The sequence below is a fragment of the Pongo pygmaeus genome, chromosome 19 (assembly GCF_028885625.2).
Source record: "Pongo pygmaeus isolate AG05252 chromosome 19, NHGRI_mPonPyg2-v2.0_pri, whole genome shotgun sequence".
In the NCBI taxonomy this organism is placed as follows: Eukaryota; Metazoa; Chordata; class Mammalia; order Primates; family Hominidae; genus Pongo; species Pongo pygmaeus.
Window position 1 is genome coordinate 45,815,853 of NC_072392.2, and position 15,554 is coordinate 45,831,406.

The 15,554-nt window shown below is 42.9% G+C and overlaps 1 protein-coding gene and 1 pseudogene across 5 annotated transcripts in view; one reads left to right on the top strand and one right to left on the bottom strand.

Annotated features, from left to right (window-relative positions):
* SSH2 (slingshot protein phosphatase 2) overlaps window positions 1-15,554 on the bottom strand; it is a 301,846-nt gene that overhangs the window by 150,380 nt on the left and 135,912 nt on the right. The gene's annotated exons all lie outside the window — the stretch shown is intronic.
* LOC129018490 (small nucleolar RNA SNORA70) lies at window positions 2,005-2,131 on the top strand (annotated as a pseudogene).

The following is a 15,554-nucleotide window of genomic DNA, read 5'->3' on the forward strand; positions in this document are numbered from 1 at the left end:
TATTCATAGAAAAGAAAGTCCTCTCTTGATCTGAATGTATGCATTCAAACTTATTCCTTAGGTTTAACCTTGGCTGTTTCATTTTGTAGGGTAGGGACTTATCCTGAGACAATGGTCTTGTTAAGTTGGTAAAGCCATTCTGTTACAAGTCATCAGTACTCTATCCGTGCCCTTGAGTTTTTCACAACATGAGTTGGTTTTAATTTTAAACATAATCTGAAAAAAATTCTTCAAGTGCTTCAAATACTCTGTGTTCCAGGGAAGACATCAGGCCTAGCAGGAATTTGGATCATGAGCAGCTTCTAGAATCAGGCTCTGGCTAATAGAATCCACATATCTGCCTGTGTAGACTCCTTCAGTAGCAGCTTGGTATGGTTCTTGCCAAGGTCCTCTGCAGCACTGCTGCTCTGTTGCCCTAAAGGTTGAAGGCCAGTTCAGTACTGAGGAAGGTTCTATTGGTGGTCTCAGCAAAAAGTGATAGCCCAAAGCCCAGCGACTCCTCAGGGTTGGCTCCTTTCATGTGATCCAAGTAAATAAAGTAAGAACTTGTTGAGCATGCTCCTCAAGCATGCCGTGATTTAGTCAGCCATCTGAGGTGATACACCTATGGAGTATGCCATTCCTCTAACACTCTGGATTTATCTAGGATCTGTGAGCTGAATAGGTCTCAAGATCTTCCTTCAGGACATGAGAAAAATATTTTACCACCTCTATGAGGCATGCCCAACACACCGTCTTTAGCTCAAATAACTTACCAATAATCCCAAACTATTTCAGCAGAAGGTTGTGGTCATAAAGAGCCAAGCAAAGAAGGTTTCCAAGTAAAGCCACCACTGTGATGGACATTACAGTTGTGTTCCACAGACCCACCATACAAAGGCCTACTTAATAATAAAGGGTTGTTCTTTGGTTTATTTTCATTCAAGAATCATTAGTTTTTCTGTCCACCAGCTTTGTAAAGTTGACTTCAGAATCTCTGAGGCCTGCTTTGTGGTCTTTGCATGGATCTTTTGGAATTTGATGGGGCGAACAGACACTGACACAAGAAGTTGCAGCCTACAGAGCTGAAAAAGTGGATCTGGATTGTCATGTGGGTGCCATGGAGTTATAGGGGGCTATCAGTGAAGCTTGGAGGTGATGCCACAGCATGGAGCTGTGGCTTCAGCTCCCTCTTGCAGTCCTCCTGACTATGCCTTTTAAAATGGATTAACTTTTAAAAGGACATTTGTATAGCATTTTGCAATTACTGAAAGTAGCCTTTTAATTCAAAAAAGTACAGAAACCACATTTTAGATTGTGGCTAAAATTTTAAATTCATGGCTGGGCATGGTGGCTCACGCCTGTAATCCCAACACTGTGGGAGGCTGAGGCGGGCAGATCACCTGAAGTCAGGAGTTGAAGACCAGCCTGGCCAACATGGTGAAACCTTGTCTCTACTAAAAATACAAAAATCAGCTGGGCATGGTGGCGCACATCTGTAATCCCAGCTACTTGGGAAGCTGAGGCAGGAGAATTGCTTGAATCTGGAAGATGGAGGTTGCAGTGAGCCGAGATCTCGCCACTGCACTCCAGCCTGGGTGACAGAGTGACAGAGCGAGACTCTGTCTCAAAAAAAAAAAAAAATTAAATTCATTATGATTATCAGCTATGTAATCATTAAATCTTATACCTTACAGCATCTATCTAGTTCTTATTGGAAAGGCCTCCTTGGCTTTAGTAGTTAACACATACATACTTATAGATTATTGAGAATTATTTATTTTGCTGGAGGCAAACTCATATACTTTTAATTACTAGCCCATCCTGTTTAAGGACTCATGCTTTACTTATAAAGTGTTATTCAGGGACAACCTAATAAGAAAATGTATGGTGCACTGAAATAATGAAAATGCACAATTCCATGGTACCTACATTCATTCTACAAAGAATAAGGACGGAAAGAGAATCTTCCAAGCACCAATCCTTGTCTTTAGAAAATTGAAATGTCATTACAAACAATTCTTTCTACAACCAGCTACTGGTTGATCTTACATTTGATCTGGTGTGCAATGGCTGCAAACAGCAGTCTCCTTGGTGGTGTTTGCAGCCTGTTGCTTTGTATGAGTTGCCCTAATGGACCTTGGAGACAGCCCTTTCCAATGTATATTCATGCCTCTGACCCTGCACTATCCCCAAACTAGAAAAAACAAAACAAAACAAAACCTGATCTGGAGGGTCTTTGAGAATAGAGGTCACTGTTGCCACATCCCATCCTGCCTCGCAGCCTGCCATGAGTAAGGGGCCAGCAGATGGGAACAGTATCCTCTCAACTGTTCCTCAAGAGTTCTTGACTGTCAGGTCTTTCCCTCCCATGAAAGGAATTCTTCTCTTCTGATATGATTATACTGTTGCCTTTCCCCATTCCTCTTTCCCCTACTAGAAAAAAAAAAAAAAAGTACTGCAATGAATGTGAGAATATTTGTTCTAATAGTTTACAGTTTTTCAATGAGAACTGAATTATAGGATATATAAATGTTTTGCATGGTGGAAAAAGGGTAGAGGCCACAATTTCACAGCTACCCAAATCACATTTTTCTTCTAGTAAAGGATTTCTGCCTTAGACCTTTTCCCTCTGGAATACAGAATTTCTGCTAAACGTTGACCCTGGTAATGAGAGAGAAAGTCCAGCTGAAAAGAAAGTATCATGCTCTCTTTTCTCCAAGATGCAATCTGTAAGAATCTATAGTCATAAGTCATGTAGCCTGGATGGGCGTGGTGGCTAACGCCTGTAATCCCATCACTTTAGGAGGCTGAGGCGGGAGGATCACCTGAGGTCAGGAGATCGAGACCAGCCTGGCCAACATGGTAAGACCCCATCTCTACTAAAAATACAAAAATGAGCCGGGCATGGTGATGTGCATCTGTAATCCCAACTACTCAGTAGGCTGAGGCTGGAGAATTGCTTGAATCCAGGAGGCGGAGGTTGCAGTGAGCCGAGATCACGCCACTGCACTCCAGCCTGGGCAACAAGAGTGAGATTCTGTCTCAAAAAAAAAAAATAAATAAAAATAAATAAATAAATAAATAAATAAATAAATAAAGTAGCCAGGTGTGGTGGCAGGCACCTGTAATCCCAGCTACTTGTGAAGCTGAGGCAGGAGAATTGCTTGAATGCTGGAGATGGAGGTTGCAGTGAGCCGAGATCATGCCACTGCACTCTAGCCTGGGTGACAGAGTGAGCCTCCGTCTCCAAAAAAAAAAAAAAAAGTAAGTCATGTAGCCAAGAGGATTTTGTTACTACTAAATAATGATTTGAGTTTTTATTAGTCTGGGTTTTCATAATATCCAGGAAGACAACTCTTCCAAAAAAGTCAGTTTGGCAAAATCAAGAATCGAAGGGACATTTACTTTACTTTTGTTTTTCTTATATCATGAATAACATCTAGGGGTGAAAAGTAAAATTATTTACCTAGATTTGAAAGATATACCTAATTTTTTTACTAGTGGAAGGAAGGAAGGAAGGAAGTGAAGGAGGGAGGGAGGAAGGAAGGCCGGCCAAATTTAATTATGGCTGTGATAATCAGATTTGCTTTTCAAATCAGATTTAAGAAGTATGGCTTTCACATCCACCAGACACAGTACACAGCAGATAAATATAAAATAGTGTCTGTGAATACATTCTTCAGAAACAAAGAATACTTCAGTGAAATGAAAATTCTTACTGCTGTTAAGTAGCTAGGAAAAGAGCCTTTAAAGGTGTACACTTAACCATCCCAGCGAGGCTACTCTGTACGATAGCAGAAATTTAAGAAAATGAGAAGACAGCTCACTACACCCCCTGGTGGCCACCCCCCAAACATTTATAAACGGCAGATAGTTCTCTATTCTGTACAGGAAGTGTAACCCACATGGTGGGAGGTGCACAGACAGGGTACAGAAAGGCCCACAGCAAAAGATGAACAGTGGCTGGGCACGGTAGTTTACGCCTGTAATCCCAGCACTTTGGGGTCAGGATTCGAGACCAGCCTGGCCAACATGGTGAAACCCTGTCTCTACTAAAAGTACAAAAAATTAGCTGGGCGTGGTGGTGGGCCCTGTAATCCCAGCTACTTGGGGGGCTGAGGCAGAAGAATTGCTTGAACTCAAAAGTGGAGTGTGCTGAGATCGCCCCATTGCATTCCAGCCTGGGCGACAGAGTGAGACTCTGTCTCAAAAAAAAAAAAAAGATGAACAGCTTAAATGTGATCAGTTACAGCCACTTCCTAATAAATGGAAAGCTCTACTTTTGTTTAAAAACAACAACAACAAAACAAAACAACAACTCTGGCTGGGCGCAGTGGCTCACGCCTGTAATCCCAGCACTTTGGGAGGCCGCCGGATCACCTGAGGTCAGTTGTTCGAGACCAGTCTGGCCAAAGTGGTGAAATCTCATCTCTACTAAAAATACAAAAATTAGCCGGGCGTGATGGTACGTGCCTGTAATCCCAGCTATTTGGGAGGCTGAGGCAGGAGAATTTCCTGAACCTGGGAGGCGGAGTTGCAGTGAGCCAAGATCGTGCCATTGCATTCCAGCCTGGGTGACAGAGCGAGACTCCATCTCAAACAGCAACAACAACAAAAAAAGCCCTCTGTTTCTCTTTCTAATGTGTATTTCCTGTCATAAGTGCAATCAATATTCAGCTTCTCCATGAAATGTTAACATCATCACTCTATTTCTTAAGAGTGAGGTGATAGAGCATTTTATTGCCAAATCGCTCAGAAAAAAAGTTCCTTGTATTGTATTTATAATTTCTCTGTAAGTATGAGATTGTTTCAATGTTTTTCTTTTTTTTGAGATGGGGTCTTGCTCTGTCTCCAGGTTGGAGTGCAATCTCGGCTCACTGCAATCTCTGCCTCCCGGGTTCAAATGATTCTCCTGCCTCAGCTTCCCAAGTAGCTGGGATTACAAGCGCGCGCCTCCAGGCCCAGCTAATTTTTGTATTTTTAGTAGAGACGGGGTTTCACCATGTTGGCCAGGCAGGTCTCGAGCTCCTGACCTCGTGATCCACCTGCCTCAGCCTCCCAAAGTGCTGGGATTACAGGCGTGAGCCACTGCACCCGGCCTAAACATTTTTTTAAAGATAAAAAAGATGAGGATTAAATTATCAGCTCATATTTACAATGGACCTACTTTTTTCCCCACTTTTTCTCCCTTTTTTTATTTTTTATTTTTGAGCCAGAGTCTCGCTCTGTCGCCCAGGCTGGAGTGCAGTGGCACGGTCTCAGCTCACTGCAAACTCCGCCTCCCGGTTCACGCCATTCTCCTGCCTCAGCCTCCCAAGTAGCTAGGACTATAGGCGCCCACCACCATGCCCGGCTAATTTTTTGTATTTTTAGTAGAGACGGGGTTTCGCCGTGTTAGCCAGGATGGTCTCGATCTCCTGACCTGGTGATCCACCTGCCTTGGCCTCCCAGAGTGCTGGGATTACAGGCGTGAGCCACCGCGCCCGGCCTTTTACTCCCTTTTTAAAATTTAAGTACAATACTCATATTCTCAAAAAGTTAATATAGTCTTTAACTAGAACATATACTGAGGCAGAAATAAATTTGTCCTCTTTTCACTGCTGAAAGATGGGCAAAATAGTAAATATATTGTCATGATATTTAAATCCATAGAAAAATTATTTCACCAAATAGGTTTGAATAAAGATGAAGTCCTATCTCAAAGATAAAAAATAAACAGAGCAAATACACGATAAAGAAAACTTGACAAGGTACCACAGACAGAAATCTGGAAGAAAAATTTAGCTGCAAATTAGTAACAGTGCCACTGAGAAACCATCTCTTATATAAGGACATGCCCTAATCCTATGTTTTCTTTTTTTTTTTTTTTTTTTTGGAATGGAGTCTCGCTCCGTTGCCCTGGCTAGAGTGCAATGGCGCAGTCTCGGCTCACTGCACCCTCCACCTCCTAGGTTCAAGTGATTTTCCTGCCTTAGCCTATCGAGTAACTGGGACTACAGGTGCGTGCCACCACGCCTGGCCAATTTTTGTATTTTTAATAGAGACAGGGTTTCACTATGTTGGCCAGGCTGATCTCGAACTCCTGACCTCGTGATCTGCCTGCCTCAGCTTCCCAAAGTGCTGGGATTACAGGTATAAGCCACGGTGCCCAGCCCAATAACTTCTTTTCTTTTCTCTTTTCTTCTTCTCTCCTCTCCTCTTTCTCTCTCTCTCCTCTCTCTCTTTCTTTCTTAACAGAGCCTCGCTTTGTCGCCCAGGCTGGAGTACAGTGGCAAAATCTCAATCTCGGCTCACTGCAACCTCTGCCTCCCAGGTTCAAGCAATTCTCCTGCCTCAGCCTCCAGAATAGCTAGGATTACAGATGCGCGCCACCATGCCTGGCTAATTTTTGTATTTTTAGTAGAGATGGGGTTTCACCATGTTGGCCAGGCTTGTCTTGAACTCCTGACTTCAGATGATCTGCCTGCCTCGGCCTCCCAAAGTGCTGGGATTATAGGCATAAGCCACCATGCCGGCCCTATGCTTTCTTTTAACTGCCTTCAAACTGTTTCTACTTGAATACTGCCCTGTTGTTTCACATATCTAAAGGCAAACTCTTCATATGGTTTCTGACAGAGTTCCCTTTCTTAACTAATAGTATTTCTAGTACAGTAATCCATATTCTTCTATTCCTGTTCATTCACTAAGCATTTACTGAGGGCCAGCTACATGCTAATTGGATACCAAAGTAAAAGACATAATCCCTGTCCTCATGCTGCTCTCATACAGGAACTAGCCATTTGCCTGAATTACTGCAACAGCTTTCTTGATAGTTTTCTTGTCTCCCCTCCCCTCATGCTGTATAATACTGCCAGACTCTTTCTGGAAGTCATGTTATACATTTTTTCTTTTTTTTTTTTATGTGCAAGACCAGAGTTTTATTACTACTCAAATCAGTCTTCCTGAAAACTTGAGGATCAGAGTTGTTTTTTGTTTTTTTTCTGAGATGGAGTCTCATTCTGTCATCCAGGCTGGAGTGCTGTGGTGCGATCTCGGCTCACTGCAACCTCTGCTTCCTGGGTTCAAGCGATTCTCCTGCCTCAGCCTCCCGAGTAGCTCGGATTACAGGCATGCGCCACCACGCCTGGCTAATTTCTGTATTTTTAGTCGAGATGGGGTTTCGCCATGTTGGCCAGGCTGGTCTCGAACTCCTGACCTCAGGTGATCTGCCCACCTTGGCCTCCCAAAGTGCTGTGATTACAGGCATGCGCCACTACACCTGGCTGATTTTTGTATTTTTAGTAGAGATAGGGTTTCACCATGTTGGCCAGGCTGGTCTGGAACCCCTGACCTCAGTTGATCTTCCCGTCTTGGGCTTCCAAAGTGCTGTGATTACAGGCATAAGCCACCGCGCCTGGCCTGGATCAGAGTTTTGGTATAAAGGATAATTTGTTGGGTGGGGGGCCATTGAATTGGGAGTGCTGATTGGTTGGCTCAGAGATAAAATCATAGGGAGTTGAAGCTGTTCTTTTATACTGAGTCAGTTCCTGAGTAGGGGCCACAGAACTGGTTGGCAGGTCCAGGTGGGGTCATTCGGTTGTTAGAAATGGAAAAACCTTATGTATTAGTCAGGTTTCTCTATAGGGACAGAACTTTATATAAATATAATATTATATATATAAAATATATAATATTTATATAGTTATATAATATATATATTATATATATATATATAAAGGAGAGTTTTTTAAGTATTAACTTACACGATCACAAGGTCCCACAATAGGCTCTCTGCAAGCTGAGGAGCAAGGAGAGCCAGTCCGAGTCCCAAAACTGAAGAAGTAAAGAACTTGCAGTCCAGTGTTTGAGGGCAGGATGCATCCAGCATGGGAGAAAGATGTAGGCTGGGAGGCTAGGCCAGTCTGTCCTTTTTATGTTTTTCTGCCTGCTTTATATTTGCTGGCATCTGATTAGATTGTGCCCACCAGATTAAGTGTGCATCTGCCTTCCCCAGCTAACCTCTTTTGCAACACCCTCACAGACACACCCTGGATCAATACTTTGTATCCTTCAATCCAATCAAGTTGACACTCAGTATTAACCATTACACCTGAAAAGGCATCTCAAAAAGCTGATCTTAGGTTCACAATAGTGATGTTACCTTTAAGAGTAATTGGGGGCTGGACGCGGTGGCTCATGCCTGCAATCCTGGCACTTTGGGAGGCCAAGGTGGGTGGATTACCTGAGGTCAGGAGTTCGAGACCAGCCTGGCCAACATGGTTAAACCCCGTCTCTACTAAAAATAAAAATAAGCTGGGCGTGGTGGCACGAACCTGTAATCACAGCTACTCGGGAGGCTGAGGCAGGAGAATCGCGTGAACCTGGGAGATGGAGGTTGCAATGAGCCAAGATTGTGCCATTGCATTCCACCCTGGGCAATAGACCAAGATTCTGTCTCAAAAAAAAAAAAAAAAAAAAAGAGTAATTGGGGGCCGAGGCCAGTGAATCGCTTGACGTCAGGATACAAAAATTAGCTGGGTGTGGTGATGGGTGCCTGTAATCCCAGCTTCTTGGGAGGCTGGGACAGGAGAATCACTTGAATCCAGGAGGCGGAGGTTGCAGTGAGCCGAGATTGCACCCCACTGCACTCCAGCCTGGGTGACAGAGCTAGACTCCTTCTCAAAAAAAAAAAAAAAAAAAAAAAGAAGAAGAATTAGGGAAGTTGTGAATCCTATGACCTCCTGAATAATGGCTGGTAATATTTAGAATTAGTCATGTCATTCTTCTACATATAGATCTATCAAATCGAAACTCCTCTGCTTTTAAGGTATAGACAGTTACCTTCTTACTGTCCTAAAACATATTAGCGCCTATTTTCAGACTTTTTATGATATCCTTCCATTCTCCCCACTCTCCTATGTTTGGAATGCTACCCTTTTCTTCTGTTCTCCTATCTAAATCCCATTCATTCATCATGACTCAGCTCTTCCGAGAGGTTTTATGAGACTTCTCTGGCCCACATTGCTTTTTTCCTCTCCTCTGCTGCAAATTTTATTTTCATTGCTATCTTTGAAACAACTGAGGAAAAGACCGAATTTTCTTTTTGTTTTGTTTTTATTTTGCTTCATTTTTCCCTTATAAAGACCAAATTTTCAAAGGTGAAGAATTTTTTCAGCAGATGGTGAGTAATTTTTTATGTCCATGAAAGACTAAAGAGGAAGAAACTAGGCTTAAAAATAGGGGAGGGTTTCAGCTGAACATGAAAAATAATTTCTTCATTTTCAGAGTAATAAAAAAAGTATAACATATTATATGTATTGCTTGAATTGACAGAAGAAATGTAAAACTCCTTACTTTATACAATTCTTATCTTGGGGTTGGCACCCACAAGAATGAAAGAATTCTACTATAATTAAAATTAAATTAAGATCTCAAAGTACGTTGTTTCCTACCATAACTATTCACTATTCACCTTAAAAAAGGTGTCCTGAGATTGCAAAGATATATTTCAGTGCAATCTTGTTCATTTTTATTTATCATCTTATAATTGTATTAGGTTGACCCATATGAGACAGGTGTTTACAGTTAATATGGTTGAATATTGGCGCTTCATGTTTTTTTTTTTTTTGAGACAGAATCTTACTCTGTCGCCCAGGCTCTGGAGTGCAGTGGTACCATCTCTGCTCACTGCAACCTCTGCCTCCCGGGTTCAAACGATTCTCCTGCCTCAGCCTCCTGAGTAGCTGGGATTACAGGCGCGTGCCATCACGCTCAACTAATTTTTGTATTTTTAGTAGGGATGGGGTTTTGCCATGTTGACCAGGCTGGTCTCCAACTCGTGACCTCATGATCCACCCACCTCGGCCTCTCAAAGTGCTGGGATTGCAGGCACGAGCCACCGCGCCCAGCCCGTTTACTTTTTTTTTTTTTTTTTTGAGACGGAGTCTGCCTGTGTAGCCCAGGCTGGCGTGCAGTGGCACCATCTCGGCTCACCGCAAGCTCCGCCTCCTGGGTTCACACCATTCTCCTGCCTCAGCCTCCCCAGTAGCCGGGATTACAGGCGCCCGCCATCACGCCCGGCTAGTTTTTTGTATTTTTAGTAGAGACCGGGTTTCACCGTGTTAGCCAGGATGGTCTTGATCTCCTGACCTGGTGATCCACCCGCCTCAGCCTTCCAAAGTGCTGGGATTACAGGCGTGAGGCGCCGCGCCCGGCCCCGTTTACTTTTATATTTATCTTCCTGGCTATTCCCCGGTCAGCAAAGTGGGTCATCACACAAGAAAAAGCTGAGTTCATAAATATGCAAAGGAAATACTGGCATCAAATTTCATCTTTTAACCAAATAGTGAGACAAACAGGTTGGAAAGGTTCCCCGGCAAAACTCCAGCCAGCCTGCATACTGAGGTGGAGCTTCGGGAAGTTCGCACAATTTGCATGGGGAGGAGCCTGGCCCCTCCTCTTCCTTTGTGAAACCTGGGATTCAAACTGCAAGGCAGAAGGAACCAGCAGGAATTCTAGCCTTGCGGAAAGTCTCTGTTCCCCCTTTGTTTTCCTTTTTGCCCCATAAATCCCATTATTCTCAGCCTTCAATCATCTGTGAGCCTAAATTTTTGTTGCCATGGGACAATAACCCTGTCTTTAGCTGAACTAAGGAAAAGTCCTGCAACAATAGTTAATGATATAAAACTTGATTTTCTGTAATTATGTTATCTTTTTATGCCTGTCTTCTGAGAAAAAAAAAAATATTGCTGGAGTTTAAATATCACAAAAAGGTGGCTAGCCATGGTGGCTCACACTTGTAATCCCAGCACTTTGGGAGGCTGAGGCAGGAGGATCACTTGAGCCCAGCAGTTTGAGACCAGCCTAGGCAACATAGGGAGACCCCGTCTCTACAAAAATAACAGAAAATATTAGCTGGGCATAGTGGTGCATGCCAGTGGTCTCAGCTACTTGGGAGGCTCAAGTGGGAGGACTGACTGAGCCCGTTACTGTATTGCTGCACTCCAGCCTGTGTGGCAGAGCAAGACCCTGTCTCAATCAATCAATCACAAAAAGGGGCTAGTATGGCATAAATACATTGTTTCTTAATTGTGGTAAAATAAACATAAAAATTTCCATCTTAACTACTTTTAAGTGTACAGTTCACTGGCATTAAGTACGTTCACAATGTTGTGCAACCACCACCACTATCCATTTCTAGAACTTTTTTCATCTTCCAAAACTGAAGCTCCGTACCCACTAGGCAATAACTTCCCACTCCATCCCCCAGTCACCATTATTCTGTCCGCATGAATTTGATTATTCTAGGTATCTCATGTACGTGGAATCATACAGTATTTGTCTTTTTGTGATTCGCTTATTTCACTTAGCTTAATGTCCTCATTTTTACCCACGTTGTGGCATGTCAGAACTTATTTCCTTTTTAAAGGCTGAACAATATTCCATTGTACATATAATACCCCATTTTGTTTATCTGTCCATGGTTGATGAACACTTGAGTTGCTTCCATCTTTTGGCTATTGTGAATAATGTTGCTATGAACACGGGTGTATGTATCTCTTAAGACCCTGCTTTCAATTCTTTTAGGTATCTAAAAGTCAGGAGTCCAGAAGTGGACTCAGGAGTGGACCCAGGAGTCCAGAAGTGGAATTGCTGGATCATATGATCATATTCTATTTTTAATTTTTTGAAGAATCATCATACTATTTTCCATTGCAGCTATGCCATTTTACATTCCCACCAATAGTGCACAAGGCTTCCAATTTCTCCATATCCTCACCAACGCTTTATGTTGATAGTGGCCATCCTAATGGGTATGAGGTAGTATCTCACTGTGGTTTCAATTTGCATTTCCTTAATGATTAGGGATTTTGAGTTTTTTTTTTTTAAGAGACAGGGTCTTGTACTGTTACCCAGGCTGGAGTGCAGTGGAACCTTCTTAGCTCACCACAGCCTTTAATTCCTGGACTCAAGCAATCTTCCCACCTCAACATTCTGAGTAGCTGGGACAGGTGTGTGACACCACACCTAGCTAAATTTTTTTATCTTTTGTAGAGATGGGGTCTTGCCATGTTTCCCAGGCTGGTCTCAAACTCCTGGGCTCAAGCAATCCTTCCTTCTCAGCCTCCCAAGTGCTGGAATTACAGGCATGAGTCACTGCATTCGGCCTTGAGCATCTTTTCATATGCTTATTGCTTATTTGTTTATCTTCTTTGGAGAAATGTCTATTCAAGTTCTTTGCTTATTTTTAAATTGGGTTGTATGATGGTTAATTTTATGTGTCAACCATCAACCTGACTGGGCCACAGGATGTCCAGTATTTGGTTAAATATTATTCTCGGCTTATCTGTGAGGGTGTTTCTGGATAATATTAACCTTTGAATCAGTAAACTGGGTAAAGCAGACTGTCCTCTCCAGTGTGGGTAGGCCTCACTCAATCTATTGAAGGCCTGAATAGAACAAAAGGCTGAATAAGGGAGAAGCTACTCCTTCTGCCTTTGAGCAAGGACATTGGTCTTCTATTTTCGGACTCAGACTTGGACTCAGCAAATGGTGGACTGAGCCACCATTGGCTGTCCTAGTTCTTAAGCCTTTGGACTTGGACTGGAACTATACCATTAGTTCTCCTGGGTTTCCAGCCTACAGATCTTGGGACTTCTCAGCCTCAATCATGTAAACCATTTACTTAGAATCAATTTCTTTCTTTTCTTTTCTTTCTTTCTTTCTCTTTTTTCTTTCTTTCCCTTCCTCTCTCCTTCCCTCCCTCCCTTCTTCCCTCCCTCCCTATCTATCTATCTATCTATCTATCTATCTATCTATCTATCTATCTATCTATCTATCTATCTATCTCTATGAGATACCCTTTTTGGTTCTATTTCTCTAAGAACCCTGACTAATACAGATATTGGTCCTGAGAAATGGGGTGCTGAGGCTTTGAAACCAGGTGATGGGTAGAAGAGTTTTGAGGTGCATGCTAGAAAAAGCCAAGATTGCCATGAAGGGACTGCTAAAGGCAATTCTGGTGAGGGCTCAGAAAGGATAGAGGAGATCTGGAGAAAATGCTTCCATCTTCTTAGAGAATACATAAAGAACCACGAACAGAATATTTGTAGAAATATGGATGGAAAAGCCCATTCTGACGAAGGCTCAGATGGAAACAAGAAACATGTTAGTGGACAATGGAGAAAAGGCAATCCTTGTTATAAAGTGGCAAAGAACTTGGGCTGGATTGTGTCTGTGTTCTAGTATTTTGTGGAAGGTAGAACTTGCAACAGTGGAATTGGACATTCAGCTACAATGGTTTCTAAGCAAAGTGGTGAAGGAGTGGTTTGGCTCCTTCTGGCTGCTATAATAAAATGCAAAAAGAGAGAAATGAATTGCAGAAGGCATTGTTAAGCAAAAGGGAACCAGAACTTACTTGGAACATTCTCTGCCTGTGCATACTGCAAAAAATGAGAAAGCATGTTTGGAAGAGAACACCAACAGTGTGGCTGACTGACCATATAAGGAGGGTAGTGTTGGTGTGAACCACAGGCCTAATCAGCCGTCTCAATAGAAGCCAGGATAGAGAAGGGATTATGCAAATAGAAATACTGCCAGCTAGGACTAAGGGAAACAGAGAAAATGAAATGGAATAAAGGAAGACTGTGACTACGCATTATCCTTCAAGAAAGGGGAAGAAGGATCCCGAAAGGCAATTCAGTGATGATCATCAGGGCTTCTACTCTCATCACACCCACCATGGGTGGCAATCAGGGAGCAGGCTGTCTTCACTTCAGTTTCAAAGGCTAGGACCACTAGCAAGCAGAGTTGTGTGGGCAGGGCTCTTGCAGAGAGCCCTGTGGATGGCACTCCACTGAGCTGAAGGGGCAGGGCCACCACATGAAGCAATGAGGGTGACACTGCCACTCAAGTGCATCTGGAGAGCACAGCATCAAACCAAGAAGGATTATTTTCAAGTCTTAAGACCTAAGGGGATTTGCCTTGCTAAGTTTTAAACTTATTTGGGACCTATCACTCCTACTTTCCTTCTGATTTCTCCCTTTTGAGATAGGAAATCTATCCTATGCTTACCTCACCATGGTATTTTGGAAGTGCTTAATTTACCTGGTTTCACAGGTTCACAGCTGGAGAGGAATGTTGGCTCAGAATGAATCATTCCTGGTCTTATTTGTATCTGATTTAGATGATATTTAGATAAAACTTTGGACTTTAGGCTTCAGAATTGATGCTGGAATGTTTTGTCTTTTAAGGGTGTTGAGATGGAATGAATATATTTTGTATATGAGAATATGAATTTTGTGGGTTCCTGGGCAAAATATTATGGACTTAATGTTTGTGCCCCCTGCTAATTCATATGTTGAAGCCCTATCCTCGAAAGTGATGGTATTTGGAGGCGAGGCCTTTGGGAAGTAGTTAGGGTTAGATGAGGTCATGATGGTGAGCCCCCCATGACGTGTCCTTAAAAGAACAGGAAGAGACCAGAACATGCTCTCTCTTTCTTTCTCCCCACCAAGTAAGAACATTGAGAGAAGGTGGCTGTCTGCAAGCCCGGAAGAACACCCTCACATGAACATGCCGGCACCTTGATCTTAGATTTCCCAGCCTCCAGGACTGTGAGAAATAAATGTCTGTTGTTTCAGCCACCCAGTCTAGGTATTTTGTTATAGTGGACTGACAAGGGTTTTGTTTTTGTTGAGTTGTAGGACTTCTTTATAGCCACATTCTGGATATTAACCCCTTACGATTTGCAAATATTTTCTTCTGTTCCATGGGTTGCCTTTTCACTCTGTTGATAGTGTCTTTTGATGCACAGAAGTTTAAAATTTTGATGTAGTCTAATTTATCTATTTTTGTAGTTATGGTTGTTATCTGTGAACAAAGCCATCATAATTTGGTCTAATTGTACTGAAAGATTTTTTTTTTTTTTTTTTTGAGACAGAGTCTTGCTCTGTTGCCCAGGCTGGATTGCAGTGGCGCAATCTCAGCTCACTGCAACCTCTGCCTCCCGAGTTCCAGTGATTTTCCTGCCTCAGCCTCCTGAGTAGCTGGGATTACAGGCTCATGCCACCACATCCAGCTAATTTTTGTATTTTTAGTAGAGACAGGGTTTCGCCATGTTGGCCAGGCTGGTCTCAAACTCCTGACCTCAGGTGATCCACCCACATGGCCTCCCAAAGTGCCGGAATTACAGGTGTGAGCCACTGCACCTGGTCTGAAAGATTCTTTTTATGACTTTGTCAATAAATGGCATTTGGCTAAGATTATTATTATTATTATTATTATTATTATTATTATTATTATTATTAATTTTTGAGACGGAGTCTTGCTCTGCTGCCCAGGCTGGCATGCTGTGGCTCGATCTCGGCTCACTGCAACCTCCACCTCCAGGATTCAACCAATTCTCCTGCCTCAGACTCCTGAGTAGCTGGACTACAGGCGTGCACCACCACACCCGGCTAATTTTTTGTATTTTTAGCAGAGATGGGGTTTCACCATGTTGGCCAGGTTGGTCTTGAACTCCTGACCTCATGTGATCTGTCCGCCTCAGCCTCCCAAAATGCTGGGATTACAGGCATGAGCCACTGCCCCCG